General features: G+C 39.5%; 1 long non-coding RNA gene across 1 annotated transcript; it reads left to right on the forward strand.

The window, feature by feature from the left end:
* Nucleotides 1-14,407: 14,407 nt before the first annotated feature.
* LOC131383401 (uncharacterized) lies at nucleotides 14,408-16,118 on the forward strand. Its single transcript, XR_009213392.1, has 2 exons — nucleotides 14,408-14,528; nucleotides 15,981-16,118. It is a non-coding gene; the product is annotated as an uncharacterized LOC131383401 (long non-coding RNA).
* Nucleotides 16,119-16,927: the final 809 nt, after the last annotated feature.

Genomic DNA, 16,927 nt, shown 5'->3' on the forward strand with positions numbered 1-16,927 from the left:
CCAGGAGGCTGTAGCTGCCCTAGGGAGAGGCCATTTTGTCTTCCCTGCAAATCCCCCTCTTCCTCTGCTCATAATCAGGCAGGGCTCTCTGGCTCGGGCCTGCAATGCAGCCCCCACCCTGGGTCGATCACTTTGATTGGCAGTGGATCTGCGTTTCTCTGGGGTGGAGCCCTAAGAGACAAGTGAAAGCCCCCCTTGCCCTTGTTGCCAGAAGCTGGGGAGGGAACAAAAAGTCTGAGATCACCCCAGGGATGTGGTGCAGTCTGGGAGTGTTGAGCCGAGATTTGCAGCCAGCACTAGGTGAGAGAGAAGCCCCCCACTCTGAGAGGACTGAGAGGGAGCAAGGCTTAGTAAGCCCAGGATATACAGTGGGGCCATGGGGGATGGAGAGAGGGAGGCAGGGGTTGAAAACTATCTATTGGGTATTACGCTGATTACCTGGGTCACAAAGTTATCTGTACACCAAATCCTGCAACATGCAACAGACTGACACATGTATTCCCTGAACCTAAAATAAAGTTGGAAAGAAATAAAAATAAAAATCCTCTGTGCCCTGCCTAGTCATCCCTCTCTCCCCTCAACCCTGACAACCATTGATCTTTTTTATTTTTACATTTTTAAGTTGGGAATCCATTTTAAAATAGATTTTATGTTTTAGAGCAGTTTTACATTCAGCAAAATTGAGCAGAAGGTACAGAGATTTCCCATATATGCCTTACCACTGATCTTTTTTACTGTCGCCGTAGTTTTGCCTTTTTCAGAATGTCATATACTTGGAATCACATAGCAAGTAGCCTTTTCAGATTGGCTTCTTCCACTTAATAATATGTGTTTAAAGTTTCTCCACGTCTTTTCATGGCTTGATAGATCATTTATTTGTAATGATGAATAGTATTCCATTGTCAAATGTACCACAGTTTATTCACCTGTTGATGGCGCAATTTTGTTTAACATTGTAATACTAGCTCCTAATACACTGCTTGGCACATAGAAGATGTACAGCACGTTTTCTTTATGCTTTTTTTTTTTTTTTTTAAGATGGAGTCTTGCTCTGTTGCTCAGGCTGGAGCACAGTGGTGCGATCTCGGCTCACTGCAAGCTCTGCCTTCCAGGTTCATGCCATTCTCCTGCCTCAGCCTCCCGAGTTGCTGGGACTACAGGTGCCCGGCATCACACCCGGCTAATTTTTTTGTATTTTTAGTAGAGACGGGGTTTCACTGCGTTAGCCAAGATGGTTTCGATCTCTTGACCTCGTGATCCACCCGCCTCGGCCTCCCAAAGTGGTGGGATTACAGGTGTGAGCCACTGCACCCGGCCTATGCTTTTTTAAAAAAAAAAAAAATTTTCAACTTTTATTTTAGATTCAGGGGGTACATGGGCAGGTTTGTTACCTGGGTATATTGTATGATGCTGAGGTTCGGGGTATAATTAAGTCTATCAGCCATGTACTGAGCATAGTACCTAATAGTTGCCCCTCTTCGTCCCTCCCTCCCTCTCTCCCTCCCTCCCCCTCAACCTCTAGTAGTCCCCAGTGTCTATTTTTGCCATCTTTATGTCCATGAGTACTCAATGCTTAGCTACCACTTATAAGTGAGAACATGTGGTATTTGGTTTTCTGTTCTCATGGTTATTCACTTTGGATGATGGCCTCCAGCTACAACTAAGGTGCTGCAAAGAACATGATTTCATTTTTTTTCTTTCCTTTTTTTTTTTTTTTTTTTCTGAGATGGAGTCTTGCTCTGTCACTCAGGCTGGAGTGTAGTGGCACGATCTCAGCTCACTGCAACCTCTGCCTCCCAGGTTCAAGCAATTCTCTGCCTCAGATTCCCGAGTAGCTGGGATTACAGGTGCCCGCCACCACGCCTGGCTAATTTTTGTATTTTTAGTAGAGACAGGGTTTCACCATTTTGGCCAGGCTGGTCTTGAACTCCTGACCTCGTGATCCACCTGCCTTGCACTCCCAAAGTGCTGGGATTACAGGTGTGAGCCACGGCACCCGACCATGATTTCATTTTTTATGGCTGCATAGTATTTCATGGTGCATATATATCACATTTCTATTATTCAGTCCACCATTGATTGGCACCCAGGTTAATTCCTATGTCTTGGTGGGTATGGTGAATAGAGCTGTAGTGAACATATGAATGCATGTGTTTTTTTGTAGAACAATTTATTTTCTTTTCCAGGGTCAAATTGTAGCTCTGTTTTAACTTCTTTGAAAATCTCCTGTTTTCCACGGTGGCTGAACTCATTTACATTCCCACCAACAGCATATAAAGGTTTCGTTTTCTCTGCAGCCTCACCAACATCTGTTGTTTTTCGACTTTTTAATAATAGCCATTCCAACTGGTATGAGATGGCATCTCATTGTGGATTCGTTTTGAATTTCTCTGATTATTAGTGATGACAGGCATTTTACCATGTTTGTTGGCCACATGTATGTCTTCTTTCAAGAAGTGTGTGTTCATGTCTTTCACCCATTTTTAAAGGGGGTTGTTTTCTGCTTGTCGAATTTTTTTAAGTTCATTATAGATTGTGGATGTTAGACTTTTGTCAGATGCATAGTTTGCAAATATTTTCTCCAATTTTATAGGTTCTCTGTTTACTGTGTTGATAGTCTCTTTTGCTGTGCAGAAGCTCTTTAATTAGGTTTCACTTGTCAATGTTTGTTTTTGTTGCAATTTCTTTTTTGGACTTAGTCATAAATTCTTCCCTAAGGCTTATGTCCATTTCCTAGGTTTTCTTCCAGGATTCTTATAGTTTGATGTCTTGTTTAAATCTTTAATCCATCTTGAGTAAAATTTTATATATGGTGAAAGATAGGAGTCCAGTTTCATTCTGCCAACTATGGCTTGCCAACTATTCCAGCACCATTTATTGAATAGGCAGTCCTTTCTCTGCTGCTTATTTTTGTCAGATTTGTCAAAGATCAGGTGGCTGTAGGTGTGTGGCTTTGTTTCTGGGTTTTCTATTATTTTTCATTGGTCTATGTGTGTGCTTTTGTACCAGTGCCATACTATTTTTGTTGCGATAGTCTTATAGTTTTATGTCAGGTAATGTGATGCAACCAGTTTTGTTTTTTTTGCTTAAAATTACCTTGGCTATTTGGGCTTTTTTTGGTTTGTTTTATATGAATTTTAAAATAGTTTTTTCTAGTTTTGTGAAAAACTAAGTTGGTAAGTGGTTGGAATAGCAATGAACCTGTAGATTGCCTTGGGCAGTATGGTCATTTTGATATGATTTTGATATGACATTGATTTGATATGACATTTTGATATGAGATTGATTTAATGATATGATTTTGATATGACATTCATTTGATATGACATTTTGATATATTGATTTAATGATATTTTGATATATTGATTTTTTCCAATTCATGAACATGGGATGTTTTTCCATTTGTTTCTGTCATCTATGATTTCTTTGAACAGTATTTTGTAGTTCTTGTAAAGGTCTTTCACCTCCTTGGTTAGGTGTGTTCTTAGGTATTTTATTTTATTTTTTGAGGCTACTGTAAGTGCCATTGCATTCTTGATTTGCCTGTTAGCTTGAAGATAATGTTCAAGTGGTGTATAGAAATGATACTGATTTTTTTTACACTTACATTGTATCCTGAAACTTTACTGAGATCAGGAGCCTTTGGTGGAGGCTGTAGGGTTTTCTAGATATTAGAATCATATTGTCAGTGAAGGGAGATGGTTTAACATCTTAGAATTTCTTTTATTTCTTTATCTTGCCTGACTGGTCTGGCTAGCATCTCCAGTACTATGTTGAATAGGAGTAGGAAGAGTAGGTATCCTTGTCCTGTTTCAGTTCTCAAAAGGAATGCTTCCAGTTTTTGCCTTTTCCGTATGATGCTGGCTGAGAGTTTGTCATAGATGGCTCTTATTATTTTGAGGTATGTTCCTTCAATGCCTAGTTTCTTGTGGGTTTTTTTTTTTTTAATTATAAAGTGATGTTGTATTTCATTGAAAGCTTTTTCTATGTCTATTGAGATGATCATATCATTTTTGTTGTTAATACTGTTTATGTGGTGAGTCACATTTACTAATTGCCTTGTATCCCGGGAATTAAGCCTACTTGGTCATGGTGAATTAACACTTTGATGTGCTGCTGGATTTGGTTTGCTAGTATTTTGTTGAGGAGTTTTTGTGTCTATGTTTATCAGGGGTATTGTCCTGTAGTTTTCTTTTTTCCTGTGTTTTGTCACTTGGGTGATGCGAGCTTCATAGAATGAGTTAAGGAGGAATCTCTCCTCCTCGAATTTTTTTTTTAATAGTTTCAGTAGAATTGGTACCAGCTTTTCTTTGTATGTCTGGTAGAATTTGGCTGTGAAACCATCTGGTCCAGGAGTTTATTTTTTGGTTGGCAGTTTTATTTATTTATTTATTTATTTATTTATTTATTTATTATTATGGATTCAATCTTGGAACTCAATATTGGTCTGTTTGGGGTTTTAATTTTTTCCTGATTTAATCTTGGGAGATCGTGTTTTCAGGAATTTATTTCCTCCAGATTTTCTAGTTTATATGCATGGTTTATATCCACCTTCCCATTCTGTGCCTTTTAAGTGTGATCATAATAGTCTCTGAGAATCTTTTGTATTTCTGTGGAATTGGTTGTGATATTACCTTGTCATTTCTGATTGTGATTATTTGGATCTTTTTTTCTTTGTTAATCTAGCTAGTGGTCTATTAATTTTGTTTATCCTTTCAAAGAACCAGCTTTTGGCTTTGTTGATTATTTATATGGATTTTTGGGTCTCAATTTTGTTCAATTCTTTTCTGATTTTGATTATTTTTTTTGATTCTGCTAGCCCTGGGGCTAGTTTGTTCTTGTTTTTCTAGTTCCTCTAAGTGTGATGTTAGATCATTAATTTGAGATTTTTCTAACTTTTTGATGTAGGCATTAAGTCCTATAAACTTTCCTCCTAACACTGCTTTTGCTGCATCCCAGAGATTTTGTTATGTTGTGTCTCTGTTTTCACTTATTTCAAATAAGTTTTTGATATCTGACTTAATTTTGTTGTTTACTCAAAAGTTATTTAGGACAAGCTGTTTCATTTCCATGTAATTTTGTGGTTTTGAGGGATCCTCTTAGTATTTATTTTCATTTTTATTCCACTGTGGCCTGAGAGTATGGTAGATATGATTTCAATTTGTTTTTGGAATTTGAGATTTGCTTTGTGGCAGAGCATGTGGTTGATCTTGGAATATGTTCTGGTGCAGATGAGAAGAATGTATATTCTGTTGTTGACGAGCGGAGTGTTCTGTAGATACTTATTAGGTCCAATTTGTCAAATTTAAGGTCATAATTTCTTTGTTTTCTGCCTTGATGATCTGCCTAACACTGCCACTGGGGTGTTGAAGTCCCCCACTATTATTGTGTGGCTGTCTACTTATTTTTGTAGATTTAGAAGTATTTGTTTTATGAATCTGGGTTCTTCAGTGTTGGCTGCATATATAGGATAGTAAGTCTTCTTGTTGAATTGAACCCTTTAGCATTACATAATTACCATCTTTGTTCTTTTTTACTTTGTTGGGATAAAGTCTGTTTCGCGCCACTGCACTCCAGCCTGGGCGATAGAGCGAGACTCCGTCTCAGAAAAAAAAAAAAAAAAAAAAAAAAAAAAAGAATAGTGACCCTTGCTCTTTTTATGTTTTCTGTTTACAAGAGCAGATCCTTTTCCAACCCTTTACTTTGAGCTTGTGGGTGTCATTATGTGTGAAATGGGTCTCTTGAAGACAGAAGATAGATAGGTCTTTCCCCCCCCCCACCTTCCCACTCTGTGCCTTTTAAGTGAGGCATTTAGATTATTTACTTTCAAGGTTAATATTGATAGTGAGGTTTTGATCCTATCATGCAGTTGTTAGGTGGTTGCTTTGTAGCTTCTATTGTGTGATTGCTTGATAGGGGATGTGGGCTATGTACTTAAGTATGTTTTTGTAGTAGCAGGTATTGTTCTTTCATTTCCATGTGTAGAACCACTTAAGTATCTCTTATAAGGCTGGTCTAGTGATAATGAATTCCCTTAGTGCTTGCTTGCCTTGAAAATATTTTATTTCCCCTTTGCTTATGAAGCTTAGTTTGATGGGATATGAAATTCTTGGTTGGAATTTTTTTTGTTTTTTTTAAGAATGCTGAAAATTGACCCCCAGTCTATCCTGGTTTGTAAGGTTTCTGCTAAGAGGTCAGCTATTAGGCCAATGGAGCTTTCTTTGTATGTAATGTGACCTTTTTCTCTAGCTGCTTTTAAGATTTTTTCTTTAGCATTGCCTTTTTTTTTTTTTTTTTTTTTTTGAGATGAAGTCTTGCTCTGTCACTCAGGCTAGAGTGCAGTGGTGCCATCTTGGCTCACTGCAACCTCCACCTCCCGGGTTCAAGAGATTCTTCTCAGCCTCCCGAGTAGCTGGGATTACGGGTGCCTGCCACCATGCCTGGGTAATTTTTGTGCTTTTAGTAGAGACAGGGTTTCACCATGTTTGCCAGGCTGGTCTTGAACTGCTGACCTAAAGTAATCCACCTGCCTCGGCATCCCAAAGTGCTGGGATGACAGGCATAAGCCACCATGCCCAGCCCTTAGCATTGCCTTTAAACAGCATGGGGATGACATGTATTGGTGATGTTCATCTTCTATAGTATCTTTCAGGTGTTCTCTGGATTTCTTGTATCTGGCTGTCTACTTCTCTATCAAGATTAGGGATTTAAAAAAAGTTATTCCTCAAGTGTGTTTTCCAGGTTTTTTTTTTTTTCTTCATCTCTGTCAGGAATGCCAATAATTTGCAGTTTTGGTCACTTTACGTAATCCCATATTTCTTGAAGATGTTTTTTATTGTTAATGTCCTTTTCTTTAGTTTTATCTGACTAGTTTAGTTTGAAAGATTGTTCAAGCTCTAAAATTTTTATTTTGCATGGTTCAGTCTATTGATAAAACTTTCAATTGAATTTTGAAGTTACCTGAATTTATTAATTCTAGAAGCTCTGATGGATTTATTGTAAAGATATGTATCTCTTCCTTCATTTCCTGGATTGCTTTCAAAGTTTTTTTTTGTGATGATTTTCAGTTTTCTCTTGGATCTCATTGAGATTCCTTGCAATCCTTGATTTTCCTTCTTTAGCTGTCATTTCTGAATTTCCATTTTGGTTAGGGACCATTGCTGGAAAGCTAGTGTGATCCTTTGGTATCATTACATTCATATTTTTCATAGTGCCAGAATTCTTGCACTGGTTCTTTCTCATCTGGAGATGCTGGCACTTCTGATTTTTAAAATGATTTTTGTGCAGGTAGGATTTTTGTTTTTTTTTTCTTTCCCTATAAAATTGTTATTTTCTTTCCTTTATCCCTCCCTAACTAGTGTGTGTGACTTTAATATTGAGTAGGGTCTTTTGGCTTTGCTTCCATAGCCCTATGCACTTCTGTCAGTAGGTTTTTATTGGGGTGTGCAGTTTGACCTACAAACCAGTGGATGCATGGTGCTTATGGGTAAGAGCTGGCCATGGCCAATGTGGCTGGGTATAGACTTGATCCTTATTTACTGGGAGAAGCTCTCTGTTGCCTTAGGCAATGGGCTGATTCATGGAGTGCACAGTTGTCTGAATTCCATCCTCAGTCCTGGGGTATAGGGGGGCAGATGAGCAGATCTAGTCTGGGCAGGTTTGCTACAGGTTCCCTGATGGCAAGCACCAGCCCCAGCACTGAGGGAGAATCCAGTGGGCAGCCACCAAGCACCCAGAGGTATGCCTAGGTGTGGAGCTGGGAAACCTCCTCAGCTTCGAGTTCTTTGTGTGGGGATGGGGGATGGCCTAAACTCCTAATCTAGGAGACTGGGTGCTCCAGATGCCTGAAAATCTGCCTGGCCATGTAGTGGAGAGGTGCCCCCTGGCACCAGGATCTCTGCACAAGAAAGGTGGGACAGCTGAGGCTGCTGTTCCAGGTGAGTGGTTGCTCCAAATGCCTGGAAATCTGCCTGAGCATGGAGCAGAGAAGGCCCCCCCCGCACCCAGATCTCTGCACAGGAATGATGGGGTGGCTCAGGCTGCCAATCTGGGCAGGCAGGTACTTTGAATGCTTGGAGATCTCCCCTGGTATGGAGCAGAGAGGGATATCTGCACTACAATCTATGCCCAGAAAGAGTGGGGCAGCTCAGCTTGCTGATCCAGGTGGATGGGTGCTTTGAATGCCTGGAGATCTATCTGCCTGGCATAAAATGGAGAGGTGCCCCCTGTAAAGGATCTCTGTACAGGAAAGATAGGGTGATTCAGGCCACTATTCCATGTGAGTGGTTGTTCCACATGCCTGGCGATCTGCCTCCATGTGGAGCAAAGCGGGCTCCAGTGCACAATGACCTATGCACAGGAAGGGTTGGGTGGCTCAGGTTGCTGATCCAGGTCAGGGGTGCTTTGAATACCTGGAGATCTGCCTGGTTATGGAGCAGAAGAGCCCTGCTGCACCCTGGTCTATGTCCATGACGGGTGGTGTGGCTCAGGCTGTTGGTCTGGGCAAGCAGGTCCTCTGAACACCTGGTTTACTGCCTGAGGATAGAGAAAAGATGACCCTGCTACACAATAATTTCAGAAGAGCAGGCTGGGGCACCCAGAAATGATACGTGAAGTTCAGTTCCAGGTTGCTAAGCTGGTCCTGGCTGTAAGTCTTGTCATCCAGGAGAAACTGCAGCTGTAGCAGCTCTCCTCCTGCTCCAGGCCTACAATGGTTGAGAACACAGTTCTGGTAGCTACTGCTCAGGCATTTTCCACAGTTCTGACTGTGGAGGTCCCTACCTTGCTCCAGAGCAGATGCTCCAATCTCTGGCCCAAGACTAAAATGTCCCTGCAGCCACACTGCCAGGTTACCAAACAATGGAGGTCTTTGTATGTGCCCAGATTAAAAATGGCATCCTACATTTTTAATGCAGTGTTCCGGGTCTGGGAAAATGCCTGCAGCTATTCCTGGTGTCCTTCCCTTACAGCATCTCCAAGCGTCTCCCCAAGTTAGCTCAAGGGCTTGGGAGAAACAAAGGTGCTGTCCCTCAGCCTGGGCTGCTCAGATCCTCAGTGGGAAGGTGAGTCACCAAGAGAGGCTCTCTGCCTCCCTTGCATACTGGAGCTTCACTCTTATCAGCTAGTTGCCATCACAGGGGCTATTTGCCATTCTCCGCTGCAGGATCTAAGGTGTCCTTCATGATTGTGGTAGATTCCCATTTTCCTTGTTAAATTTAAAGCTCACAGATTTGATTTTATGCACTATTTTGCTATTTCCAAGTGGTAGAGGCATGCTAAAAACCTCTAATCCACCATCTTGGAAAGAAGGACCCAATTTTCCTTCTTTATTCTTATCATGCAATTATTCTCTCTCCAAATAATGTGTCTCCAGCAAATTGTCTGGTCTGATAGTAAATTGAAACCAAATTTCTGGGAATTTGAGATTTTTCCATCTGTCCTCTAACTCTCACTCTCTCAAATATACCTCTTGACAGTCTCTTGAATTAATCCTTTCTGGTCACTGTCATTGATCTGACTCAGGCTTCATTAACTTCTCCCAAATTCATATATTAGTTTCCTGACTAATCTTTCTGACTCCAATGCATAATCTGCTCCTAAAACACATACCTTACTATGTTGATCTCTTGTTCAAAATATTCAGCAGATTAAAGTTATTTATATGCATTCACCTTTTTCAAGCTTTTACTCTTACAGTGTGCACAGCCTCCTGTTCAGCGTCTCTTTTTATAAACTTCCAATTTCTATTTCGTGTGCTCCCACAGCTCTGAATTATTTGAAGTACGAAAAGCAAGGTGTGTCTGTTTGTCAAATTCAAGAGCTTTTATGTGAGTCCTAAACTATTCTCTGCAGTAGTGTCAGTTTCCCCCCACCTTATTCTGGATATGTTTGAAATAATGGATTAATTCGATTATTGATCCTATATTTCAGAGATGAATTAGACATAAATCAAAGAAAAATGTGGAGCTCTTGAAACCTGAGGTTGATGGTGTTGGCGTCTATATTTCTACATTTGATAGCTGGGTGCTGTTTCATTAGGGCCAGGGTAGAAGATAAAATTCCTATAAATTCATGGAAGTTTTGTGGTTGGTACCTAGAGAAGTACTATGTAAGTCCTCCAGATTCTGCAGTGAAAAGCAACAAACACTTAAGAATTGGGTGGATCAGTCCTTCAAATGAAGGACTTTGCTTTAATATGCTTGTATCACTTACCTCCCATTATTACCCACAATCCTGATGTCAGATTTTTATTTTTGTTTAAGTGAAGCAAAAAAGAACTTTTGGAAAAAGTACATTTACAAAAGACCAAGGAAACAGAATTCTCTCTATGTAAAGAAGAGTGAGTTTTTCACATTCTGTGAGCTCTCACTTTGAGCATTGCATACACACACACACACACACACACACACACCATGAAATCTAAAGGTTTAGAACAATATTAAAAATCAAATGTATGAGGTAATGCAGAGTGAAGGGAAGAATGTCAACCTACTTCTGAACAGACAGTGTAATCTTTTTGTGTAATAGTTGCATACCCTAGTAACTAAAGGATCTGATATAATGAGATACGGCTGAGCTTTGGGAAATCTTATCAACCATTTGATTTCAAGTGATTTCATTCTATCCTTAACTTGCAGCACTGGGCTTTGATGTTGAAATATGAAGAGAACATTGAATCAGATATTTTTTTCCTTGTACTTGCCATTTCAAAGAACTTTACAATTATTGCCTTCCCAAGAAGTAGCTAGAATTAAAGTGCTTTGATTTTTTTTGTTGTTAGAGTGTGAGAAATCCTAACATGATAAATGACTTGGAGGTTAGAATAGAGCAAATCAGGACCAGAACAATGTTTAAAATTTATTAATTTCAAGGATTATAGTCACTCAACTGATATATTTTCAGTTTAGATAATAGTGGGATGTTAGACTTTGTAATACTAAGCGCTGTATGGTTGAAGTTAAAGCCCAGTAAGTCTATTACACCAAGAGTCAGGAATTTTGAGTTCTAATCCTTGCTCTTAATTTTAGTTAACACTAATATTTCTGGAATTCAGTTGTATTATCAGTAAAATAAAACAATTCAAATGAATTTGACTAGAGTGAGGAGACTGCATCACATGACTTCCTAACCTCAGGGTTTTTCAGTCAATGTTTCTTATTGAGGTATAAAAGATCATGTTCCAGAGATGGCACCTCACAGAGACATGAAATTGATAGGATTTAATATTCATATTCTTCTCAACAGAACTTTTATCTAAATAGGCAAAATAGTAGCTCTCTTTTACAAAGGGGACACTGGGGCACTCAGTGGAGTGCCTTTGTTCAGTACCGTAACTACTCACCTCCATTCTGAATGCCTTCTTTCATGAACCTGCTGGGGAATTGTTGTTTTTTAGTTTATTAATATTATTAAATAACCACTGTCTTTAAAGTCTTATAATTTCTCAAACATATTGCTTTCTTTCCATACAAAATTAAGTATCATATTTTAGGACAGAATTATAAATTCCAAATGAAAACACTTCTACAGAGTTAACAACAAACTCTGATTAATATTAGCTAATCAAACATTTACTATTCTAGGTTGATTTATATATATATATATATATATATATATAAATGTAAATTCATTGAATTCTCATAACAGTTCTTTGAGGTAGGTTCCATTATCATCTCATCTCCACTGGTGAAGAAACAGATGCATTCTGAGTTTAGCAATCTATCTATGGTCAATCAGCTAGTTATGGCCAGAGCCAGGATTTGGAAAGCTGGTTTCAAAATCCAAGTTCTTGACTAGTTTACTAAATTGTTGGACCATACATTCTAAATACAACTGGCATTCTAAGCCATGTTGCTATGGGCATATAACCTGTAGAAAGGAACAGAAATATAGAATATACACGTGCTTTAGAAGCTTATTATATAAATGTGCAGAGGAAGATTATATTTAGGGCAAATGCATATCAAGGGTGGGACTCTCAATAGTTTGGGATTCACAGCAAGAGTTAAGAGTTGTATGTCTATCTTTGTTTGCTTAAAGCAAACTGAAATTCCAGTTTGCTTTTATTTTCTTCAAGAGCCAACTACTTTACACATACAAAGTTCCAACTGAATAGCAAAGCAGCATCTAGATTTGATAGCTGTCTTACTCTGTAAAAAGAAAAGAATGAGAATCAGTCTAGCTATTGCATCTTAGGAATTACTTCCACGAAGAAGCCTTCCATGATTCTCCTAGTCTCAGCCAGATATCCCTCTGTGCCTCCATGGCAACTCACACTTTCTTCTGCCTTGACCCTACACAGGGTCCTGTAATCACCCGTGAGCTTGTCTGTCTTCTTCAGTGGTCTGACCTTTCAAGATCAGGGATTTTCTTATCCATCTTTGCAGCTTTCTGCCCAGCAGATGCTTTGTACTTAATAGACATTCAGTAGGCATTTGCTAAAATAAAATAAAGGTGTCTTCAAAGTAGCTTAGGAAATATTCTGGAGCGACAATGCGTTATTTATTTATTTTTATTCTACCCGCGTCTGACTTTTGGTTCTTCTATGGAGTACCTACTTTATGCAAGCAAATACTTGGTCTCTATCTACCTATTATGTTTATATATTGTAGCTATTTAACATGTGTTGTTGATTGAATTACATTGGAATAGGTCCTTTAGATGTATTAGAGAATTGGAAGTAGTTTGGTCAGTTTAGGCTAGGCTGTGTTTAGTAACAAACCAACCTCTAAATTTCAGTGTCTTAACATATAAAGGTTATTTCTCAGTCATGCAGAATGGTCCAGTGGTGACTCTCAAACAGCAGCTCCTTTCCAAATGGCGACTGCAAGTTTCAGGCCTCTGTCAGCTTGTAGCTCTGCCATGGAAAACAGGAGGCTTCCAGGTCACCATGACAGGAAAAGAGAGAGCTGGGCACTGGCTCCCAAATGCTTTGGTCTGAAAATGACACACTTTGCTTCTGCTCACAGCCGTTTGGCAAGAACTAGTCACCTGGTCCTGTCTACTGCAGGGGGGCAGGGGAGTGTGGGACAGGAGAACAGTAAATGGCCTGCCTGCAGGTAGAGAGAGTGAAGTAGGGTCGAACCATCAATACTGACATTTAGTTTTTGGTCTGGTGCATTCATTTTTAAAAATAGAAGCTAATTAATTTTTAAAAATAGTTAATACATTGTTTCAAAGGAATTCATATAAAGATCAGAGAATACTACCACACCCCACCCCCTTTATTGACAGCACCCAAATTAATAAATGGTTTTAAAAAAAGTTAGCAAATAAGAGAAACATCAAAATAATTTTTCAGACCTAGATCTTTTCTTTAAAGATAATATTAATAAATCAATTGATAATATCCTTATTAATTGTTAGCCCCCAGTGAAGTTTCTGTCCAAGCAGAGATTCCTGACCTCTCTGATTTTCAAAGTCCTGAGACAGTTAGGCAAAAAGAGGTGTATCCATGGGTAAGTGCTGTCAAAATAAGTTGGTCACTGCTTCTCCCTTCTGCCTTCCTTTTTTGTACCTGAGAAAATTGCCAGTAAAAATGACTGATTGAAGCTTTAACTTTCTCATTTGGAGTGCTGAGAGGCGAGCTTCCTTAACTCTTGAATACAAATATTAAAGCAGAAAGCCCACAAAAAGCCCTTCTGACACAGTGTAAGATATCAAGATGAAAAAATTGATAAGCTCTAATTCTTTTTATTTGTTGTATCTTCTATCAATTATCTAGTGGATCTGGAATGGCCTAAGCCTTGCTATATCAAGCTTTTCTAGAGACAGATTCTAATCTGCATGCTTATGGTTAAAGGAAGCATTGTAATATGGCAAATGACAGAGAGAGCACCCTCAGCCTGTTTCTTCAGGAGTGTCAGTTCTCAGGACATCATGGGGAAGGAAGCACAGGTATGGGTTCATCAAGTCATTTAACTTCCTAGACCACATGGATGAACTATATTTCCAAGATCTCAGTGGGATTATGTCCCTGAATTGTGAGCAGCAATGGCAATTAGGAGAGGATGTATTTAAGAATGTCCTTTTCTCCATAGCCTCATCAGCATCTGTTGTTTTTCGACTTTTTATTAACAGCCATTGTGGCTGGTGTGAGATAGTATTGCAGGAACAGAAAACCAAACACTGGACATTCTCACTTATAAGTGGGAGCTAATCACTGAGCACACATGGGCATAAATGTGGGAAAAACTGACACTGTGTGCCTCTAAAGGGTGCAGGCGGGGATGGGTCAAAAAACTACATAACAGGTACTATGCTTACTACTTGAGTGATGGGACCCATGCTCCAAACCTCAGCATTATGCAATATTCCCATCTAACAAATCTGTATATGTACCCTCTGTATCTAAAATAAAAGTTTGAATAAATTGTAAGCAATAAAAATGTTTACATTTTCCAGCTCTCTTTCTACGATTGGTACTGCAGTAAATAAAGGAGTTGGCGAATGGAAGCTATTGGATCCTTGAGTCACCCTGTGGAGGAACCACAGGCAGTAGAGCCTCCTGGCCTCCATCAGACTCTGAGGTCAATGAGAAATAGCCTCTGTTATGTTAAGGCACTGGGATTTCAGGATTGATCCCAATATAGTATAGCCTAACCTGCCTACTACGGGCACAATACATGCATACAGAACATGCAAGTGCCAAAAATTCAAAGGGTGTAAGAGACCTCACAATCCCCTCTGCCAGAGGCAAACACTATTATTAACTTCTTACATAACTTTTAGAGATGTATTATGTACTAATATGAAAACAGTAATAATTGTGATAATGGCAGCAACTGCATTAAGCACTTACCCTACCCTATTAGTTAAGGTAACACTAACTGCTCTAACAACTGACCCTAAAAGGTGGTATTCAAACTCAGAAGAAGGTGATCTAAGTCAGCAATACATGTGTGTGGTGAGGGGGTGCTCTGGCCCCCCAGTGAGTCATTTGAGTGCACTCACTGATGGGAGCCTTGCCATCCTCAGGATGTGTCTTCCAAGACAACACTGGCCATCAGTATCTAGCTGGAAAAAGGAGAAATAGCATAGAAGATGGCAGCTGAGAGGCTTTTATGGGCCTGGCTTGCCAATCATCGGCTAGAATTCATTCACACGCCACACCTTTCCATAAGGAAGGCTGGCAAATGTGGCTAAGGGTGTGCCAGGAAGAAGACAACTGGCAGGCTTATTTAATTTTTACAGCAGCTCGATGACCAGAGACTGCTATGATACTCACTTTACAGGTGAGTAAACTGAGTAGCCAAAAAATGGATTTGCTAAAGATCTGCTTGAAAGTGGCAGAGCCTGGAAGTGAACCCGAGTAGTCTTACCAGAGCTGGGCTTAACCACACTCTGCAACATCCTTTCTTTACACAATGCAGTATATACTATGTGCACTGTGCTCCACTTCGTTTCTTTTCGCCTTAAGAATATTTAGCGGAGATTGTTCATTCCTAGTACAGTTGACTTTCCTTATCCACTAGGGTAAGTTCCAAGACTCCTAGTGGATGCCTGAAACCAGGGATAGTACAGAATACTGTATGTGTTATGCACAAATTTCTTTTTCTTTCTTCACAATGTCATAGATTTGTTCTTACCATGTATCTTAGCAACTGCAGCATGTGATTTTTTTTTCTTATTAAGTTGAGGGCTTTCACCTTTTTACTGAAAGGAAGCACTTTATGACTTCTTTTTGGCACATCCGGTTAGCTGGTATTCCTTCTCTTGCACTTTGGTGCCGTTATTAGGTAAAATAAGGCTTACTTGAACCAAGCACTGCAATATCAAGACAGTTGATTTGATAGCCCAGAGGGTTGCTAAGTGACTAGTGGGCAGGGAGCATTAACAGCGTGGGTACTCTGGACAAAGGGATGATTCATGTCCTGGGTGGAAGAGGGACCATGCAAGATTTCACAATGCTACTCAGAATGCTTTGTGATTTAAGAATTATGAATTGTTTATTTCTGCAATTTTCTATGTAATGTTTTCAGATCATGCTTGGCTATGGGTAGCTGAATCTGCAGAAAGCAAAACTGGACAAGTGGGGACTGTTGTACACATAAGGCTGTTTCTTGACAGCTATTTATTACTCAGTTATATAAATAAATCATAATTAACTACTCTCATCATGACCATTATTTTGTTTCTCTTTCCCCCATTATAATCTGTAATACAGAGAATATCCCCCCAAATTTGCATTTTCACACATGTGAGTATAAGAAGACAAATAATTTTCACACATGTGAAAGTACATGAAGACAAATTTTTAGAATTAAAATTGCTTGGATAAATGGTATATGTAGAATTACTTTTGATAGACATTTTCAAATTTCCTTAACATGAGATCATTTTTTACAACAAAAAGTACCATTTATACACCTACGAACAAAGTATACAAATTTCCCTACACTCACACCACACACAGGTTTTCAGCTTTTTTGATTTTTGCTAAATTGTAAGTAAAAAAGGAATTTGATAGTCTTAATTTTTTCTCTTAATGCAATAGATCTTTGCGGAGTCCGGCTCCTGCTAAAAAACCTTTCTGTGATTTTTCAGACCTGACCATAGGCAATTCAAAAGGCTTTGCCTGGCAGGCCTCCTGGAGGAAGCTGCCCTCCCCACACAGCCCCTGCACTGCAGCCTCTGTGAGGACTTGCAATTAAGGACCCAGGAACCCTTGGCCTGCCACGCCCTTATGCAAAGCTGCCTTTCTAGCTCAGGCTCTTTCATTCAGAAGACTCTTTATCTAGGGGCTTTCACTGAGACATTCCTCACGTGTCTCTGTTGATATCTCTTTTTGGGCAAATGGGGTATGGGGAGATTTGAAGACACTTTTCTCCACTCCGACTCAGTACTACAGTACCCAGTACTTTTCCATACTTCATCATTGCCCTCCTTTAGCTCTGGGTCCGTAAAGCTGCAGGAGCCTTTTTTTGGG

The sequence above is a fragment of the Hylobates moloch genome, unplaced genomic scaffold (genome assembly GCF_009828535.3).
Source record: "Hylobates moloch isolate HMO894 unplaced genomic scaffold, HMol_V3 SCAFFOLD_4, whole genome shotgun sequence".
Lineage (NCBI taxonomy): Eukaryota > Metazoa > Chordata > Mammalia > Primates > Hylobatidae > Hylobates > Hylobates moloch.